General features: G+C 34.2%; 1 protein-coding gene across 3 annotated transcripts in view; it reads right to left on the bottom strand.

Annotated features, from left to right (window-relative positions):
- The window catches only part of LOC129227637 (metal cation symporter ZIP14-like), an 87,990-nt gene that overhangs the window by 30,748 nt on the left and 34,753 nt on the right, over positions 1–22,489 (bottom strand). The window contains exons 2-3 of one of the 3 annotated variants that reach the window (XM_054862227.1): positions 8,848–8,972; positions 1,203–1,300 (exon numbers count right to left, since the gene is read on the bottom strand). The gene's annotated coding sequence lies outside the window, so the exon portion shown is untranslated. The remainder of the gene's footprint in view (positions 1–1,202; positions 1,301–8,847; positions 8,973–22,489) is intronic. The other 2 variants (XM_054862226.1, XM_054862228.1) reach the window with 2 other exon arrangements.

Genomic DNA, 22,489 nt, shown 5'->3' with positions numbered 1-22,489 from the left:
CAGAAAGAACAAAAATTTTGGAAAAAATCAGTCTAAGGTGGCAAAATATTAGAAAGAAACAAACTCATTTTTGCATTTATAATATTAGCAAGGATTTCAATTATTTATTATTAAATTAATGTTTAATTAATTTTATTCATGAGATTATAAGTTATAGTTACATAACTTTTCAGCGTCAGGAAACCTTACAAATGTGTGCTTATACAAATTATCAATAATCATTGTATAATGTACAGTAAAAGATCCTTTTAAAGCTCATCTTGGTACCAAAGCTTTTGCGTTACACAGGTTTTGATGTTATATAATTTCACAAATTTTGAAACTAATATGCAAAATATATGTATGTATTTGCACTTCAGGATAAGTTTTAACTGCTATGAGTGTTAAAGCACTAGTTATACAATATACAGTTGGCTCTCTGTTTAACGACTTTCAAGGGACCACGAAAAATCGTCCTTAAGCAGAAAGCGTCCTTAAATAGAATGCTTTTAACACTACAGTGGACCATTTGGGACAGTGAAAAGCCGTCGTTAAATAGAGAAAGTCGTTAAATAAAACGCCGTTAAACAGAGAGCCAACTGTAATATAGAAACTATCATTCACAAATATATATGTTTCACGATAAAAATAAAGGGAATTATACTGCACTTTTGATAGCTTTTGGTTTGCATAACAGCATTTTCAAGAGTGATCTGGCTTTTTTTTTTTTTAAATGTGAATAATAATTTTGGCTTAAAAGCTTTGAATTAAGATGGAAAGACGGAAAAGTGTTTCAAGCTATTTTCTGCTTAATATTCCACAGTAAAAAAAAAAAAAATATGTCACAATAAATTCATTGAACTATTTACAAAATCATATCTTATTCAAAATTTATGTTTGAATGATTAGACTAATTTAGACAACTTTTTGGTTTTTTGAACAAAGAAAGATAATGGTTATTTTTTTCCAATTGCAAAATTTTTGCGTATATTTAAAAAGAAAATATACACATGAATTGCTGATGCTGAATATTTGAATTTTTAACTTTTCATGAAAATAAAAACAACAAACTTGATTTTAATTTGCATAAAATAAAATTTTCCAGAAAACAAAACTTTTTTTCCTACTGACTCAAATTTTCCAGAAATTTTACATCTCTATACTGGAGATTTGTAAATGTTTATTAAAATATTTGAAAATATTAAATTACATTATTAACTCACTTTCTTCATAAGGGAGGAAGTCATTTCAGTACTTTTACAATAATGTTTTTCGTATCTTCTGTACTTTGCATAATACTTGCATAAAATTATATAACAACCTACAAAATTGAACATTCATTAGATTGTAAGTTGATTTCTTTTATAACTGGAAACATGATTGTTAACATTACAAAAGATTTTTTTTTTCAAAAAAAAAAAGTCTACAGCCAGTTTGGACACATGTATGATTCAAAAAATTTTCTATGTCATAAGAAATGTTTGAATATTTATTGTTCACTTTCAAACACAATTTATCGTTATACCTTTCGGTGGCAAATTTTTAAGTCTGCAGACTATTTTTTAAGATCCATTCTAAGAGAGCAAAATGATTAATCAGATGTTTGATTCTGATTTTTAACTAAAAAAAATATTTAATTATAAAAGAAAAATATAATACAGTTGGCGCCGCTTAATTGATCACGGTTAATGTTATCATTCGCTTAATGTTATCAGAATCACGAAGTCCCGGAACACTTGTATGTTAACACACGTTAAAAAAGTCGGATATTATAATCAGCGTCTTCGTTTACTGTTATCACTTTTTCATAAACTTTCAATTTTTTCCCCGTTCTTGTTCCTCAATTAAGAGAAATACATAGGCAAACCTACGACGAGACTATCTGTGTAGCATTTTGTGGTTTTCAATAGCTGTTCAAAATTTTTCTAGGAATGAAGCTACAGAAAGTTCACCCCCCAGTGACCACAGACTCCCCCTGAAAACTTTTTTTTGCACCTAAAAAAATTCAGTCACTGCAGGCATTGTTGCAGGCATTGATGTAGGACCTCTATTGTTGCCATTACTGTGTAAACTATTAAAGAATTGTGTCGAGATTAAAAACAAAGCAAAGTTAAATTAAAATTCAAACAACAAGCAAAAGCATGCTGGAAAAGATGGAAAAGCTGGATATGCTTTGAAACTGGTTTACGAATGTCGGGGAAAATTGCCATATTCTACTTCACCTATTACTATGATTAAATAAAAATTGCATAATTTAGCTTTAACTTTTTATAATTCAGATATTTCCATTCTGGTTATTTATGAATTTATAATTTAAAACTGCGTTCAGTTGAGTCATTGTGATTTTAATTTGAGGTTGCCAAAATAAATGCACCTTAATTGGAAAAAAAAATCATTATTTTGCGGCTCCTGGATTCTTTTCGGTTATTGTTATCAGTCGGTTATTGTTATCAAATTATATTTGTCGCAAAGTGGTCACATTAAGCAACGCCTACTGTAGTTTTATTTCAACTTTAAAATCACATTCTATAATACCAGTTTGCAACAGTTTTTTTGAGAAAAAGCTGTATACTTCAAATGAAAATGGCAACAAAAGTGCAAAACTACAATTTACACAAACAGAGCTCAAGTTATGTGCAGTAATATCAAAAATTAAGATGACTCAAGAAACAGAAATGAATAATTTTTTGAATTTAAGTACAGAACTACAGAACAGATTTAAAAACAGAACTGCAAGGCAGTTAAAAACAAGTTATTTAGGTAATCTTAGGCTTTTTGTCAATGATCAAACTATGTTGACATAAATAAAATACATGACAAAATTTATTAAATTTTTAGAAAAAGAAAAGGGTGAAGTGTATTTGAAAAATGTTTTTATATAGCACACATAACTACAACTGAGTCTCAAAATTATTTCATTTGGCACACCTACTACAAGTATTATATCTTAAATTTGTTTTTGTATGACCCACCAATTATAAGCATTGTACTTTGAAATATTTTATGAAGCACTCATAACAAGTGTTGGAGGTAAGCACACAAGGACAAACGACCACTAGAAGGAATGTTCGTTGGCACATATTCCGCAGTAACTATGCTCAGTCTCTGTGTAGATCTGGGTCAGAAAACCTACTGTAAATACTTGTGTGTGTAAATATAGTTATTGAGCAATCACGATTGCTTATTGTTCTCACTTGACTGTTTTGATGTCCTTTGATTGTATTTTCCCACCGCCACCCTCCGCACCATCACAGTCGACCGGCTCCTCACGATGCCGCTCCTATAGCGAACACAGTCTCCGGGTTTCATCCATGTCCTACACACACGCGCATACATACACAACTACACACACACACGCACACACACAAACACATACACACACACAATTACGTACAGACACAAACACATATGCCTACACATACACATACACCCACATTAATACACACAACTACTCACACATGTATGCCTGCACACAGATACAAACACACATACCTACACACATACACACACGCCTACATACACACACTCGTGATTGCGAAAAACATAATTTGAATTCAAAGATGTCAAAATTCAAATTAATTTTTTTTTTTATGTTTCTAATTAGTTCAGTTATTGTGCCCACACCTCACATATCACCGAACTATAAGTGAATATATTATTTCAGAAAGGGTCACTTTTTTACGGAATTGAGCTAGCTGTGGTTTTACTATACCAGGGGTCGATCCAGCTTTTATTTTTTGGGTCCCCATTTTGTGAATGGGGACCCCCATTCAAAATATTTTTGTGAATTTTCTTTATTTTTGTGAAAAAGCAAAATATTTTTGTGAATTTTCTTTATTTTTGTAAAAAAGAACTTCTTGTGATTTTTTTCTTGGAAAAGATTATACAAAAGCATTTTTAGCTGTCGTATCGTTATAGAAAAGCCCTAGACAGGTTTCAGGGGTGATTGCAAGTTCTTGAAGAATACCTGAAAGCTGTCTAGAGAAAATGCGCTGGGGGAGGGGGGAAGTAAGACCCTTAACATTTTATTCGTAATTTGACACACATTAAATTTATTGTTTTTTACAAATATACATATGCAAGGCACACTTTCTTAAGGTGAAAGTCTCACAACAGATTTACTGTTTGCCCCTCTCAAATACTTTTAGATCAATGAAAATTGCACATGCTGCTGAACGTAATGATAACTCCCAATAAATACAGTATGAACAGACTCAAAGATATCACATATTTCTTAACACAGAAGAATGTATGTGTTTGAAAAACTTAAAAGTAATTAAAACCCAAAATAATACTGCACCAGCATTCAGCGTTTAATTTTTTGACATTTGACGTTCTTACAGAGTAGGTATTTCGTTTAAAACTTTGCAATTTAATGATTTTAATAAATATATAAAGAAATTTTATTTGTTTGCCACTTAACAAGGTACAGTCAACATCAAAAATGCGAAAAATTCATTTACCATGGCGCATGTAAGGAAATCAAGATCTTCGAAAGAAATAAAAATATAAAAACAGCATATAAAAGAATTTTATTTTTAGTAAAGTTATTTTAGAATTGGATTTCAAAACTCAACACAAATTAATACTAAATATATATTGCGAATCAAAGTAAAATTTAGGATTTTCCTGAAAACAACAGAATTTTGGTATTTTCAAAGATAAATGTTTTGAACTGAAATGTGGGATAAATACGTGGCATTCTTACCATAAGTTAGCAAATGTTTTTTCATTTCATTGTCATCTAAATTTACCCCCAAAAATCTAACTAGAAATTCAAAATTCTCAAAAATGGCCCATTGCTTCATGATTATAAGTACAAAATTTGAATAAACTTACCAATCAATTTTCTGTTTTTTTTTTTTTTTTTTTTTTTTTTTTGCTTCATTTCCAATCTCTTCATTTTCAGATTTTTTTGAGAATTCCTTCTTTTGCACTTTATTTTTGTATATTGACAGCCTCTCTGTGATTTTTGCTGCACTCATGTTTTTTTAAAACTCTATAGGGGGGACAACTTTTCTTGATATCAACTCCAATATTTACTCAAGGTTTGTTCAAATCACTAACATTCAAGAAAGATGAACATATTTTGCACAAAAAACCCTTAGCTGAATAACTATAGTAAAGCCAGCTATACACCTTTTCATAATTTGCAATGTACTTATTATTTATTGCATGCTTCTTATTTCCATTTGTACTCTCAAATACAATGCTTGAATCATTATTTGATGGCTCAATCTCAATATCATCATCAGTTGAAGTTGCTCCAGATTCACTTCCAGTATTTTCTGCTCAAAAATCGTTATACTTTCGCGAACTGCCTCACTGTCATTTGATGTACTATCTTTTACCGCATTTCCCGAGCCCTCCAAAACGGGAACATTTGCGTTACTGTATGATGAAGTGGTGGTAGCGATTTTATCGGGGTTGTTAATTGCTGACTTGAAGAAATTCACAATATTTTGGGACCCAATGTTCGAAGAGCGAAATTTTTTAACATAATACGCACAATTTCGGGAGGTACCTCCCGTTGCAGGATGTCCTCGTTTCATATTTTAATTTCTTGAAGAAAAATTTTCAACGAACAAGCAATCTCTCCAAACTGAGATTATTGGGGCTGCTATCTCCAGCGCTCCATTATCCGCTAAAATTATCCATTATCCGTTCCCACACAAATTATAATCGAATAGAATATCAATTTATTCTTTGATGCGCCTAAAAAATGTCCTCTTAAACACCCGAAGGCGCGAACAAGCTAACTACGAAAAATATCGTCTGCGCTCCTGGATCGCAGACGATCTGTTACAAAAGAAAAATTAATACCGAGAAAGAAAACGAACTGGAATAATATACAATTACCACAATTTTTTAATTTATCGTCTGCAGATTACGCGATTCCCGCCACTTTTTAATAAAATCCCACTCAATAAAACTTCCTTTACGTGCTGTTCCCGTTGCTCACCATTAGCGGACATGCGTTAAAAAATTGCGAAATTGCTCATCTGGAAGTTTCATATTTATTTTAAGAAGACAGCAAGATTAAATAGAATGACCGACGATATTTTTCAGCTGGCATTGTATTTTATCAATAAAAGAAGGAATTTAGGAATTAAACTACAAAAAAATAATATCGTTATTCTTTTGGTTTATGCTGTACGCTCAAACTAGCGTGACTTTGGAAGTTATATTTTGCTCTTACGCGTACAGTCTATAAGAAAAATAGCAGGAAAGAAAAAATGAATAATGCATTTTAAACCAGCAATTCTCCGCAGGCACCGGTCCGCGAAAAAATTTGACCGGTCTTCGAAGAATTATACCCATTTCCAATAAAATAAAATTTCCTTATTTTAATTTTATTCCTAATTTTATACGATTTTTTATGCATTAATATATCCATTACTTTGCATACGTTTTGTGGTTTCTCTATAAGATTTATTCGCTTATGAAAATTTACACAAATTAGCTGCGCTTATTTTTACATTCAAAGTGTGTAAGTTATTAAAAAAAATCTTACAATTAACTTTTGTAAGTTTATTTTAAGTAGAAGGGTTTTCTTTCTGGCATTTGTTTAAAAAAAAAGGACAACACAGATTAGTTTATTTTAGTGGGAAAAAAAATTAAAATTTCTACCGGTCCGTGAAATTTTTTGACGAAGTTCTACCGGTCCGAGATTCAAAAAAAGATCAAGAAACGCTGCTTTAAACTAAAGAATATGAGAAAAAGTGGGTACCCCTGGCCTAATCACACCTTTTTTTTTCCTTAAATGCAATCGTGTCAAGTGAACTTTCGAGAACGGACAGTATCAACTACAAACTGCAGGGAATTTCGCCAATCGGTTGTTCGGCGTTTCCCGCGTAGTCACTCTTACTCTAACAGGATTTAATTAATTGCCATATAATACGATTTGCACCAGCATGCGCCAGTATTCAATGCGAATTTCTATGCAATTGATTGAAAAAGGAAAATATAAGATTTTCGAGTGTTCTTTTTAACCTTCGTTCGGGAATAATTTTCAGAAATTTTGCTCGTCCGTTCCGTAAGATAACCCCCCAACTATGAACCTTAAACATTTTCAAAATAAACTGAAGGAAATAGGAACAAATTGAAAAAACAGGAGAATATTTTTAAAAAAATTTAAAAAAAAAAAAGAGGAAAAAACTAAAAGATCTACAACTGGCAAGGTTTTAATTTGCAACTACTTTTGAGAATTAAAAGTGCATAATTTGGCAAAATAACATGGATAAAGGAAGGATGCGTGCAACTAAGACACAATTGAAAGTTACAATGATTCAAAGGAATATTTAATTCAGAAGTATTTGGTCATTGAAGCAAATCAAACCAACAGAATATAGGCGATTAATTTGCCGTGGCGTGAAATGAGTCAGTCTTCATTTCGCACTCGTGGAACAGCAGAAATCATCGAATCAATTCTTTATCACGTGCTCATTATTTTTCTTGGATTTTCGCTAGCCACCAATCACAAGCGTCCCTCTCTCGTCCCCCCCCCCCCCCCCCCCACCTCTGACACTCTCAAGCAAAAACACCTCACGCAGTAGGCAAAAAAGATAAGATCGGGGAAGGTGGAAGAGGGGTAGGCTTCCGTGTAGATGCGTACACATTTGCGGTTAAAAAATATTGTGAAAAGGCTGCCTTTTTATAAATTTTTGTGAAGGGGCTGCTTTTACGACGCGGAATTTTGTGAATGGGGCCGATTTTGCGATGGGGAATTTTGTGAATGGGGCCGCTTTTGCGACGCAGAATTTTGTGAAAGGGGCCGCTTTTGCCATGCAGAATTTTGTGAAGGGGCTGCAAAGCGGCCCCAATTTCGCGCTGGATCGACCCCTGCATACTTTTATGTAGAGAAATACACTAGTGTAGAAAAGAAGTGAGTCCTTGTACAAAAAAGGATTTTGTTAAGGGTCCACAATTTCCATTTTGTGCAGAAAGGGTGAAGTCGCACACTTTATGCCCTCTCTCTTAGGCAGAAAGAACTTATGCTTCATAGAAGTCTTATGCCTTTTCTATGTTACTCGAAGTGTGTTAGCAATGAAAAATCATTTTATAAAAGCCTTTGTTATTTATTGGCAGTCGGAATTTCAGGATGGATCTTAATAAGAAAATAGACTTTTTTCCCAGATGGGTCCTGAAATTCAAAACTAAATAATGATAAATATAAGGTTGTGTAATTTGCGATTCAAAACTATTTTTATTTTAAAATTACAGTAAAACCCCTCCTAAGGGACACCCCTTTTATACAGACATTTTTTAATTCCCTGATTCGAATGCGAATAACATTACTAAACCCCTGTCCTGCGGACACCCCTCTATTGTGGACAAAATATTTGTCCCGTTAGTGTCCGCATTAGAGGGGTTTTAATGTACTTTAATGTGCAATGATATTCATCTCTTCTGAATGTCATTTAACACTTAAATAATACAGTGGATGCTGGTTAATTGAATCAACAAGCTTCAATGAACCAAATTACGAAAAACAGAACAAAATCCAGCTTTATTGAATTAGCCTCTTTATGGAATTAAAACTGTTTAGAGCAAACATGATTCATATAAGTGGTTACCACTGTTTGTGAAATGATCAATAAATAGTATATTAAGATAAACAACATGGTAAAAATCCAAGATTTTGAGCTTTAACATAAATACAAATTTTTAAAAAAATTCAAATGAGAAAAAAAATAAAACAAATTGTAACGGTTAAAAAATTCTGCATACCTTTAATCATCTACAGTACTACATAAAAACACACTGACCAAAAACATAACAGCTCAAATAACGTACACTTTAGTGCAAATAAAGTTCAGTTTCAAAAAACAAAAACATAGTTAAATAAAAAAAATATAGTAGACATACCAAAAATGCTTACTTCAGATAAGAAATGGGAAGCCTCCACAGCCCAAAGGGCACTCACATTAGCTTATCTCTCTCCTTCCAGAAGAAAGTTCATTGATAGTGATGAGCTCCGCACATCTTTTAATCTAAAATTAGGGAAAATGTTTGGATTATGATAGAGGACAAAAAATGCCACGTTATGTCTCCACATAATAATTGAATGGACAGGGTTCATTCAACTGTTGTATTAAATAAGATATTCAGAGGGTCCTGGCATTAGAAGGCCCATGTTGAATAAATTCTCTTTTCTGATTACGTTATTCATAAATTTATATTTGCACGTTAGTTTCTGCTTTATAGTGACAGACTTTACTCTTAAAAATTTTCAAGTCTGCTTGTTTGAAAGCAACAAAAAACAAATATAATAAAGTCAACATGATGTATTAATTGAGGCAAATATGTATATTCCATGGACTATGTTTGCCAAAACTGAAATTATTGTTAAATGAAAACTGAGACAATAAAATCTCGCTAAAATTCTCCACAGTAAAAGTTTTCCTAAAAGGGTATGGTAAGTTTGATGACACAATTGTTGAATAGTCTACATTGTGTTTAGTTAAGTTTTGGCTTTGACAAAAATGATCGATGGAATTAGTAAGCACCTACATTGCAAAAATATTACATACAGTTTCGAACTTAATTTTCATAGAAGCTTGGTTCTCCTGCCCTTTTTTTAATCTTAATGTAATACAGGAGAACCTCCAGGAGAAAAAAAATATATATATTTACCTCAATTCCAGTTTTATGAGTTGGAGACAGAACTCAAAAAGAACTATATTCAACAAATGTTGCATAAAAAACAAAACAAACAGACACAGAGTATGCTAAACACCCATGTTCTGAAAGCTCTCTTCTGATCCAACCACATGCTACAGCTGAAAACTTAGGAAATTTCGAGTAAAAAGCAGCAAAATCTCAACTTACAATGAGTTTTCAACTTTGAAACAAACAACATATCTAGCAGGTGCAAGATACGTTGTTTGTTTAAGGACTTTACAGAATGTCGAAAGTAAGAATGTAAACAAAGGATATAAGCAATGGCACACAAGGGGGGTCTATGGGGTTCGGACCCCTCCCACCCACCTTCACCGATTTGTTGATAATCCTATGCATGTATGTGTAAAATAATTAAAAGTAAAGGAAACAAAAATTTACGATTTAATAAATGAAAAAATAAAATTTATTTTCTCATTTTTCCCCCTGCAAAATTGAATTATATACGAACATAAGATGTTCTATAATAATGATGATTTTGCTTCGATGTTTTTACTTTTTATTATGAGAAAAGTAAATAGAAGCATTCTTGAGTTTTCTAATGTTTTTATTATTCCTTATTCATAATTTATTTTATTAACTAGTATTAAGTAATTACTCAATAATTGATTTTTTACTGTTTTTTGTTTCCGGTGAAATCAAAACAATATATTAGGCAGCATGTTGGAATATGATGAGAAAATAGTGGAGCTTTCATCCTGGACCCTCCCTTTGAAAAATTCTTGTGTGCACCACTGTATATAAGCATAGACAAACAATAAAATAACCATCTTTGTAGTTCAACACCACTTATGTCCCATGTTGATGCATACAGTAATTTTAATAAATAACAAAATATTTTCTATACTGACTAACATTTCAATAACAAGACTGCAAAACAGAAGTTAAAAACATACACACACACGCACACAAATGAACTTGTAGCAAATTGTATCCATTAAATAATGTGCTGCTTTGTTTAACCATGATAAAATGACGCATTAAAATACAGGTTTTCATCAAATATTTCAATGCTTGAGAAACAAAGAAAAAAACCATACTATTTTTCATCTTGATAAATAATGAAACTGTTTCACTCATAGACAAATAAAACAATAAAATATAGTGCCCTGATAACCCTTTACTTGAATATCAAAAAGGGCAAACAGGGCCACATATAGAACTAAAAGGCAGAACAAAACAAATTTATTAACTTATTTTGTTGATAGTTCTAACAGCAATAAATGAAAAGTTACGTGGCTAAACGGTAAGTGATTAGAACCTAAACTCCAACTGCCCGATAAGTTCTTAGAGCGTTCTTGCAGCCACTAACTTTAAGACATTAGGGAAACAATAAATTTTTAAAATATTTTCTGCACAACTTTTAAGTACAGCAAAAGTTAAAAGTTTGCTTTACATTCTCCCTTGGATTGAAAAAAATATCATGTTTAGGTTACATGCAAACAATACAAAGCTGTAGCATTACCTATACATGCAAAAGTTTAACAACATGAAATGTCTGGTAAGGGCATTGAAAGCTCACGCTTTTAGAGCATCTGAATAAGTGCTCAAAATAGGTAAATAAATAGCAACTCGGTACAAAAATTTCCGAAGTTGCGCGAATCAACAATCAAATATGAAACAAAATAAATTGTTTAAACTACTTTCACGCAAAATTCATAATAAATACATGAAATAAACATGGTAGCACAAAACAAATAGCAATAGAAAAACGTACATTTTTGTTGCTCCCAATGTTGATTTCTAATTTTTTACTTCACTACAAAGGAAAAACATTTGAAAGTTTGTTATGTACTTGCACTTTGTTTTAGAAGAGTCAATATTTACAGTTTGGGTAAATGAAATGACAAATGTGGTAGCATTACCTATACACATGCGAAAATGTAAACAAAGCTCCTATGAGTAGTCCACCACCGGAAATTTTTCAGGAGCGACATGACTAAACAATCCGTTAGAGTGTTTGGGTTGGAAGTGGGATGTAATCACAGGTGAATTTCATGAAATAGAAATAGAGCGCTTTTAAAAATCGTTCTGAAATAACCGGCTCCAATGACAGACGACCAATGACGGTCCACTACCAAGGTTAGCAACCGTGAGAAATGAAGCGAACGGAGAAAAGGAAACTCTGCAGTCACGTGACTTCCGCTCATTCGATTGGTTGCCACCGTTATCGTTACTTCAGATAAAGGTGCCAAAAAGGATGCATAATTAGAATTTTTCTTTTTTCCTCCGTGAGCATACCAGCCTGCATCAGTTTCATTTTCTATCCTGTTGAACTGCTCCGAAATTTCACTTCATGCAGGCAATCGAAAACGCTAGGGGTGCCCTTTGGTTTTTTTTTTTTTGGGCGGGGGGGGAGGGGGAGAAACAGCCCACCTGTCTTTGAGGAATACAGTAACCCCTCGTTATATCGCTCTTGTCGGGAGACAACAAAAAAAGCGCGATATGTCCGAAAACGCGATAAAACCGAGGTTATAAAAAGTAACGCAATTTTAACCTATTAACATAAAATTTAATGACATGTGCTCCAACAAAAACTTTAGTTTAATATCGAGCCAGGACGACTCTTTTTTGTAAAATCAAAAAAAAAATACTTTTTCTTTATAAAAAAAAAATACAAAAATACTTTTATTGGTTTATGGTGGAATATGAATCGCAAGTTGCAGTTGAAGCTGTATTGAACTAAGTACATGGAAATCATGCAAGTTTTTTTTATTATTATTAAAAAAAGAAAATATATTGGAGAAATATTTTTCAAAAAAATTGCGGTGAGTTTAAATAAAAAGCAAAATTTTTTAATTAAACATATAATTTTTTGGGAGACAAAGGAAAAGCGCGATACATCCGAATCAGCGATATAACGAGGCGCGATGTACCGAGGGATTACTGTATAATGAATGATGATGATTAATTTCAGACACGTGTTTCGGGGTTCTAGGTACTCCATTTTCAATGCAAAATAAGCGGACTTGTGGATGAAAAGACATTTGACTAAAGCAAAAGAATGTCTTGGGTGTCTTTTCATCCATGAGGCATGAGCTCATTCATTTTGCATTGAAAAGGGCGCAGAGGCAGCGATTAGGGCTTATAGGGGGGATGACAAAAAAAAGGCAACTAAAAAGCACCAAACTGTTAGCGGCAGAAAAAGAATGGAAAAAAAAGAGAAAAAAATGTACAAAATTTTGTTAGGGGTGGTTTTGAGAGCAGATACAGTGGCTCCCAAAAGTGTTCGTACCCCTTGAAATTTTGTAGTAAAACCAAAATAACGCAAAACTGAATTCGAATAAGAAGTCCAATTTTTTTTTCACACCATTTCTATGCCATTCTAAATAAAACCTAATAGTTTTTTTTTTTTTTTTTCAAAATATTGCCAAATTGTATTTTTGAAATTTGTCAAAAAACGATGAGACCAGAGAAAAATACGCCACAAAAGTCATCGTGCATTGAAATATTTTCAAATAAATTCATGATTAAAATTATCATTGTGGTTTTTTTATTATTTTTTTGCATTGTAATGACACTGTAAAGTCATTTGAATTTAATTTTTTGTTTATTTATTCCCTAATATTCTGCTTATTATTTTAAAATGGCAGGTATGCGTAGATAACAACAAACACGATTCGAAATTAGATTTTTTTTCCCCTCACAGTAGCCATAAATTGGTTTGAAATGTCTCTAAATTTATACCATTCTATAGTGAAGTGCTTGATAAAATGCTTTTAAAAGACAAGAATCGGATCGAAAACAAGGTAAGAAAAGGTCAACTGGCAAAGTTAACAAAGCGTGATCGGAGGTTTACAGTTAAAAACATTATGAAAAATACACATTTGAGAGCTCAAAAAAGTTTCTACAGAATTGAATGAAACATTTTACATTTAATTTTCACCTAAAATTGTTCGCCAAGTTCTCCGATTAGCTGTATTAAAGGGGAACTCATCCCACAGAAATTTTCTTGTTCGTGCGAAAAACAGTAAACTTAAGCTTCCCGTCGTAAAATCAATGATAAATAAGCTCCAAACGTTTTGGAACAACGTCTTATTTATAGATGAAAATAAATTTAATATTTTAGGTTAAATTGTTGTATAATTGTCAATAGAGGAAAAAATGAGGAATTTAATCTTAAGAACTTAGCTGGATCAGTTAATTAGGACGGTGAAGGTGTTTTTGCGTGAGTGTGCATAACAGCACCAGGACTTGGAAATTTGGAATTTTTTGATGAAATAATGAATCATGCTGTTCGTTTAAATATTTCAAAAAACAATTTTAAACTATTAGTCCAAAATTTGGCAATCGGAAACAACTTTGTTTTTTTATCAAAATAAAGATAAAAAGTACACGTTTGCGTTTGGTGCCTCAAAAATTGTCCTTAAACTTAGAAATATCTCCTCAATCGCCAGATTTAAACTTAATGGAACATATTTGGAGATATCTGGTGGCTAGATTACGAAAATACACCATTGAAACGAAAAGCGAACTAGAAACAGTGAGACTCGAAGTGGGGCTGAACACTTATTAAGAAATTGCATAAAAAAGAAAGAAAACGAGCTGATGTGTGCATCACATGACTTCCTTTTACACCAATTTAATGCTATTTCCCTATTATTGCAATTTTAATGGGATTCTCTCTCTAACTCTTTAAATATCACTAGCAATGGCCACATTGAAAGCAGATTTAAAAAAAAAAAAAAAATCGCCAAATTTTTCGCCAAGTTGGCGACAAAACTTGGCAACCAAAAGACTGGCGATATATCGCCAAGTGACCGCCAAATTATAACACCACTTGAGTTTGCATCGAAATTAACAATGATTTCCCCCCAAAAAGGTGCAAAAGACCCCTTTAGAAACACCCGAATGCAACCAAAATAGGAGGTGCACAACTAGACCCCACTACGAGTCTATGTACCAAATTTCAACTTTCTAGGACATACCATTTTTGAGTTATGCGAGATACATACGCACATACGCACATACGCACATACGCACATACGCACATACACACATACGCACATACATACAGACGTCACGAGAAAAGTCGTTGTAATTACCTCGGTGATGGTCAAAATGGATATTTCGCGTGTCTATACATTCTTAGGCACTTTTCCGCATGTGGTCGAATCGAAAAAAAAACTCAACATTCATTTGGGGGTGAGCAAAATGAAAATTAAGGGCGATTTTTGAGTGAAAATTTTTTCGCGAATACAATACTTCCTTTTTTGTAAAAGGAAGTAAAAAAACAATGAAATCAATTCCCAGACGTTTAAAAGCTGTTGTTGATACTGCATGATATTCTACTAAATAATAATTTTGTAAAAAGTTAGATTATTTACTGATTTTTTGACATTTTTTCAAAGTGTACAAAGACTTTTGTGAAATAAAATTTCTAGCACTTTTTCATTTTTGATTTTTAAAAAATTAAGTTTTAATGTTTTATTAAAAATTTTCGTGTATTTTTCTTAAAAACAGATCACATATCTTATACTTAAATGCCTATTCCGAAATATTAATTCTAACCAATGCATAGGGGTCTATTTCATTGAAAGTCGTAGGTGTACGAACACTTTTGGGAGTCACTGTATATGTGGAATTGGATACAAATCTAACAACTTAACTCACGTTTTTTTTAAAGATTTTGATGAATTATGTACGGAATAACTTTCACCGAAGAAACACTTAGACATGATTTAGAGTTACGTTATTTAACCCGATTAGGGTTCCCCCCTAAGAGCAAAGACACCCCCCCTAATCGCAAAGACCCCCCTAAAAAAGCAAGAGCCCCCTCCAAAAATGAGAAATATTCCCCTCAAACTCCCTAGAAATTTAATGGCGGAGTCTTGGCTTGACCCCCCCCCCTCCTTAAATGGGCACCCCTGTACCCCGAAGTATTTTGAGGTGTCACATGCACTTGGTAATATAATTTCATGGAACAAAAATGGATTATTTAAGCAAAACAATTGATTTTCTGATAACAAAATATTCTATATTACGTCAGTCAGAAAATTAGTTGCACTTCTTCGTAAATCTGTTCCGTCGAAGACAATTTTGATGAACTTCTGTGGCAATACTTAAGACATGTACCTTTATCGTGTGACGGCTTCCTCAAGACAAGTTCAATTTTTCTGATTATCAGTCGCAAACATGTCTCAACAGCTGCAAGTAGCGTCCGAATTGGGAATGCGTGCAGAGATTCAATTTTGTGGGCAAAAAAGTGCAACTGCACTGAAATTTATGTGCAGTAGCATGAAGTTTATGATTAAAATGCAATGTCACGTATCGTGAAATGGTGCAACATGTCTGAGAATAGACGTACAGATATTGACGACGCTGAGCGCGAGGGAAGACCAAGTTTAGGTGGGAAGTGTGGATCACCTTCCCAAGCCACTCTAACCTTTCACCTCTTGACTTCCATGTTTTTGGTCCCATAAAACGAGAACTTTCAAAGCGATGATGCCATTCGGATGACGAAGAGAAAGCTGCAACCCAACAATGGTTATCGGACATTGGACGGGATTCCTTTGCAGAAGGCATTGAAAAACTTGTACCACGCCTCGACAAGTGCTTAAATAACGGAGGTGGTTATGTTAAAAAGTAGATTTTGAATGGAACTTTAAGATAACAGTAAAGTTATTGTAAAATTTCAATACTTTTTCTGTTTTCTTGAGCAGCGCAAGTAACTTTCTGACTGACACTCGTATTTAAATAAAACAAAGAATATATGTGTGTATGTATGTTTCTTATACAAATCCGCAGTTTGCGTCGGATCTCGATCAAATATTTGGCAGAGACGTACTTGAGCACTCGAGAAGGAACGTAGGGGTGTGTTTTCGAACGCCAAAAAAATACCGAACAGTTCAAATTTTAATTTTTGGACATAAAAATTGCACTAAATGGCTCTTTTTACCCCAAAATAATTATCCGATTTTCTTAATTCAAGTCTCATTCGAAAGCCCGCAAAAATATCGCTGAAATTAATTTTCTTCCACCGAATTTTAAACAAAATACAAGGCTATAAAATAACCAGAAGTACAGTCATAAGCATTTTTAAGCCTAATGCAACAGCATTTTCATGTCGGAAAACTATCGTTTTACGCGATCTCATTTTAAATTAGCGAGAATAAAACCATTCAGAAGGTGACCCCCCTTTTTTTCCCCCTCGATTGTGACTAAATAAAATCTGTTTTTGTTTTGAGGTAAAAACTTTCCCTTTTAATTATTATTTGGCGATTTATCTTCTTTCTTTTTTTTTTTTTTTGAGCAATCACGATTGCTTATTGTTCTCACTTGACTGTCCTTGGCGTTTTATGCTGATTTTATTCCCCCCCCCCCGTCCCCCTCTGCAGCACCACCGTCGACCGGCCGCCTCACGATGCTGTTCCTCTAGCGAAAACCGTCTCCAGGTTGCGTCCATATTCTACACACACACGCATACATGCACACACCTACACACACGCACCTATACACACACGCATACCTACACACACACATACGCACACACCTACACATACACACAAACACATACACACAACTACCCACGCATAAACATCCCCCCACACAAACACACAACTACCCACACACACATACATATACATACCCCCCCGCACACAAACAAACTTATCCCCTCCCACACACAAACACACACGCCTACATACACACACACTCGTGATTGCGAAAAACACAATTTAAATTCAAGATGTCAAAGTTTTTTTTTTTTTTTTTTTTTTTTTTTTTTTTTTTTTTTTTTTTTTTTTTTTGTACTGCCAGCAGAGGAAAATTAGGAAGGTTGGAAGGTTGCATTTAATTTATACGGGAAATTTTACGGTGTGTTTTTTCTCTAATTAAAGCCTGATTGGTCAGCATGCGGTTGGTTTTGTAATATTTTTACCTACATTTTCTATATAACTTATGTGGAAACTCGATGAGGGTAAATTACTCGTTTTTCGGGTACCTTTAACCTCTGGCAACCCTGCTTAGGGACCGGAAAATGGTAGGCAACCTTACTTTAGCGTTTTATTTCCATCTTGTACTCTCCAATTCTGTCGTGTGCAGGAAAAAGGCTCGCTTATTTGGTTTCCGCTGAAAAAAAGGCGCAAAAAAAAAAAAAAAATTCTAATTTCAACATTTTCCTATTATTACTATTGAATCCACCATACATTTCTTCAAATATCTCGAAAAGTCATTTCTGCAGATAGTGCCGTTTACCTGCACACGGCAGATTTATAATAACGATTTTCGGAAACTCGATGAGGGTAAATTACTTATCTTTTGACACCTTTCAGCCCCTGATTAGTTCACGTGAAAGAGGTCGAAATTCTTACTGTCTGACCATCGATTAAATGGAAAGGCTAATATCCGGTTTATAGACGGAAATGAACGTATCTATTAGTTTATAGAGGTGTTAATTGGTTTGTTACAGATGTACGCTTTTGCTTCTCAATATTTAGCCCCAGTTTTGTAAAAATGAAAATTTGCTCACGGTAATACTTTTTTAATCTAAAATATATTCGATCTGTATTCTCACTACAAAAATTAATTGATTTGTTTTTTACAACATAGTTTTGAGCTTACTATTTTACTTTTACATTCCTGAACGAAATGAAAACATTTTATTTTTGTTGTTTCCATAGTAACTATTTTTGTTTCCCGTCATTTTATTTCAGAGAATGCAATAAATGAATAAGGTACTAGTGACATGATAAAACGCGTGTGTCAGTATCCCATCGCTATTTTTCCTTCCCCTGTTAAATTCATTCAGAGATTCAGATGGAATCGTCTTTACTAAGCCGGATTGCCAAATTACATACAAACCGTGGTCAAACACGTCTTATTTACTACTTTTACTCTTCATCTACGGCAGGGCTGTCCAACTGCAAAGAGCCCACGGGCCAGAATTTCGGTCACTGATCACCTGTCGGGCCACAGTTTGAAAAAGTTGAACAATAACCTCTTACCTCTTATACAATAATAATTAATAGTTGAATTATTAATTATAAAACAATGAAAAGGAGGATTATAAAACATTTTGCTTGCATTTTAATGGGAAAACTGAGGCTGATCCGCCTCCTTTACAAAGGCAAGAATGTCAACATCGATGTTTGTCGTTGCCAGCCGAACATTGTCTAACGATGAACTGTCGGAGCAAGGTCTCAATTTCTTTTTCGAAATCAACAAAGACAGTAGAGTCAGTGAGGGGGGGGTCTTTATTTTTAACCAATTGCAGGCAAGTTTTGCTTATCTGAAAATTTTCTCTCTTCCCTCCCTGTCTCCCCCCGCCAACGCGAGGCAATACTATTTCTAGAAATTCATTTGAACACCAGAGTGCAGGATAGGACTGCTTGACCTTGACCTGTAGAAGTCCTGTACCTTTTTCTCCCAATACAATGAAAGGAGTAAAAGAGCGATCAAGAGGAAATTTCGAAGACGCCGGCTTGATCAAGAATTGTAGTCTCGAATGCTTCTTGATACCGTAAAATGTCGAAAAAAGAAATACGCTGAATAAGAAGTTGGCGGGCCGCATAACATGTGTTGGCGGGCCGCATGCGTCCCGCGGGCAGCCAGTTGGACAGCCTTGATCTATGGTAACAATTTTAAGAAACCCGATGAAGGTAGGTCAAGCCTAGCGGGATCTCGCCCTATAAGAAACAGAAACCCTCTTGGAAAAAGGAGAAATTCTCGTAACCACAAAACTTGCGTATGCAATCATTAGATGCTACTTTGAGCTCTAAACTTTTATTTCCTGCTTTATAATTCTGCTCATGTATTGCATTTGTTGGGAGGTGCCCTACGATTTCGCATCGGGTCCTGGAAACCACTTTAGTGTAATCAGGCTCTGAGCCTAGCAGTTTTCTGGCTCCAAAATGTTTTCACTTCTTGGTTTGCATGTGCAAAAATTGTACTCTTAAAATACACAAACGCATTTTAATGTTGAAATTAAGTTCCGATTCTCTTGGCCTTGAACAGCAACAATCTAGAAAACATTCTTCCGGGGATGTGATTATTTTACACCCTTCTCCCTCCGCCACAGCTGTATATTCAAAGCTGGAGCGCAGCAACATTCATATTTCTTCTTTCTTCGTAGTACCACACTAATGTTGCGAACAGAGAAATTCATTATACACGAATTTATTTGTGAGCATCTCACTGTTTTCAACAAAAGCTTCAATTTTTCAGAAATTAGAAATAAAAAATCTTTTGTTGCTTCGCTGTTGATACATCGTGCTCAATTTCTCTTGGTTAATAAGCAAAAGGATAAATCTTTTTTTTTTCTTTTCTTCCAAACTGAAGTCAGAGCAACTTCAGATACTTCAGTTTTCTGTTGAAATCATTTATTAAGACTGAACTCTTTTGCAAAAATAAAATGCATTTTTTAAATGTATCATTACACTTACTGTCTGACCACGGAAGGTGAACATCCGGTCTATAGGCGGAAATGGACGCATCTATTAGTTCGCAGGAATGTCAGTTTTCAGTTATAGATGTGTGATAATGTATAAGCGTCTACATTGAGCAGCCACTTCGAAGAAAAAAACAATCGCAACGCATTTTTTCTTTACCCCATCAATCAGATAGCATCGTCTTAATTGGCCGCTTGCCAATTCCATGTTAGTTGTGGGCAGACACTATTGTTATAAATATAATAATTATGATATTTGCAAAATGCTGCATCTGGTGCGATTCGGTAAGTGTTGAAAGCTGTTGTAAGCATCTTCTCTAACATGTCGTAGGTTCTGTTTTCTAAAGATCCTTTTCAATTATGACTAGCTGCGTCGCTCGGCTTTGCACCTTCCACCTCGAAAATAAAAGTTATGTTAAGTGATGCGAGTTTAACACTCAGGCTTGAACCAAAAAAAAAAAGTCAGTGAAATTTTGCGGCAGATTGCGGAAAAAAACCCAAAAAGTAAACAGTTCAAATCCCCTGATTACAGGAAAAGCCTCAAAACAAAAACAAGAATTTTTCCTGTTCATATTCGAGAAAAAAAATGGCAACAGATCTTTCATCTCAATGATTTTCTTCACGCTATACATGTTAATAAAAAGCGTTGTTGAAAGTTGAGATGAAGCACTGAATAATAATTTAAATGGAGGAAATCCTTCGAAAAATAGGGATTTTATGTCGAAATCCAAGCTTCATAATTAATAGTTTTTAATTGATATCTCCGCTAATTATTATCGGAGCATTATGTTAAATGGCCAAACATGAAGTCGGGAAGATAACGAATCCATCGATACCTGGTTCGATGGTCAGTTCATTGTCGTTCGGGAGAAGAAGCTTGGACATACATAGATACGCTCAGTTTTTAATTATGTAAGAGATAAGAGATTCGTGGCAATTTTTGTTGGCCTTGAAGGAATCGGTAGAAGTTCAAAGCGCTTCACATCATTCAGTTTCATCTGTTGAATATTCCATCGAGTCACTAACGTCTCCATCAGTTTTATGACTACGTTTGCGCTGAAACTATAACACGGATGGTTGATTCAAAGCAGTTGCGACAGAAGAAGAAAAAAAAAAAAAAACACCTGTTGCTACAAACTGTTGCTAAGGTAACCATATTAACAACGACAACGAGACTAATGAAGTAATAGAAAAACCATCAAATCATTGTCGTCTTGGTTGAAGTAATTTTCAACTATGGAATAAATATCAGTCAACGATTGGCAATAATAGTGCGTGATAGTATTGCTGTTACTGATCTCAGATTGTATAGCTTAGCTACACCTTCTTCATAAAATGAAAAATCTCCAAAGAGGCCTGAAAAAAATTTGGGTCTGTTAAAATCTCAAGAATTGTGAAATTTAAGCATTTGAGTGTATGACAGAGTGAGGAGACGGAAGTTAATTGCTAAACTTCAGTACAGATCACATAAGAGTTAAATACATACAGAGGAGCAGGTGGCCAAATGCAGAAAAAGACTTAACATCCTTAAATATATTCCCGGTCGTGACTGGAATGCAAATGACGACATCCTAAGAACAACATACATCTCCCTGATCAGAACTAGGGGCGTGTACCGAAACTTTGGGGCCCGTCACAAATGACTTTAACTGGCCCCACTGAGGGGCGTGCACAAGGGGGAGGGGAGAAGGGAAATCTGTTGGCCCGGACTTGGCCCCCCGAGCCTGAAGGGCGCCCGAAATTTTTTTAAATAAGGGTGAAATATATGCAGGGATGTAGAGGAAACGATATGAAGGGGGCCCTGTAAAAGCCATTTATGACGGGACCCAAAATTTCTGTGCACGCCCCTGGCCCCACTACATGTTGTTTACTCTTACATTCTACTTAGATTCTCCTCTTTTTGAAAGTCTCGGGCCCTGTTCAGGCTCGGACCTGGGCCAGCAGATGTCGTCCCGTCACAAAAAGGAATCCACTGCAAGCCCACAGAGCCGATATGGGTCTAAGAGACCAATTTGGAAATGATATTTATTGGCTCTACATAATTTAAACGAAAAAATTCTTTGATTTAACCATCCCACTCTCGTATTGTCAATAGCTTACTTATTGGTTGTCCTATATTTCATCATTGTGTCATTTATTAATTGCTTTTTCTTTTTTCTCTTCACTGTTTGACTTTTTAAATTACTGCACTAAAAATTAGCAACATTTTGTATTATGCTACTTCAGAAAATGTAATTAAAATCTTTCTTTTTCATGTGCGTTTATGTGTGAGTAAATAATACTTTCTTTATCAGTTAATAACTATGAATTTAAATTTTAAAGCATTTTGCTACGCTACAATCAAACTCGCTTGTAACGATCCCGGATTTAATGAGAACCCGGATTTAGCGAGGAAATCAGAAAGATTTGGTTGCTACAATGTTAAGTCTATGCGAGCAAAAA

The sequence above is a fragment of the Uloborus diversus genome, chromosome 8 (genome assembly GCF_026930045.1).
Source record: "Uloborus diversus isolate 005 chromosome 8, Udiv.v.3.1, whole genome shotgun sequence".
Taxonomy (NCBI): Eukaryota; Metazoa; Arthropoda; class Arachnida; order Araneae; family Uloboridae; genus Uloborus; species Uloborus diversus.
This window is presented reverse-complemented; position numbering and strand designations above follow the sequence as displayed.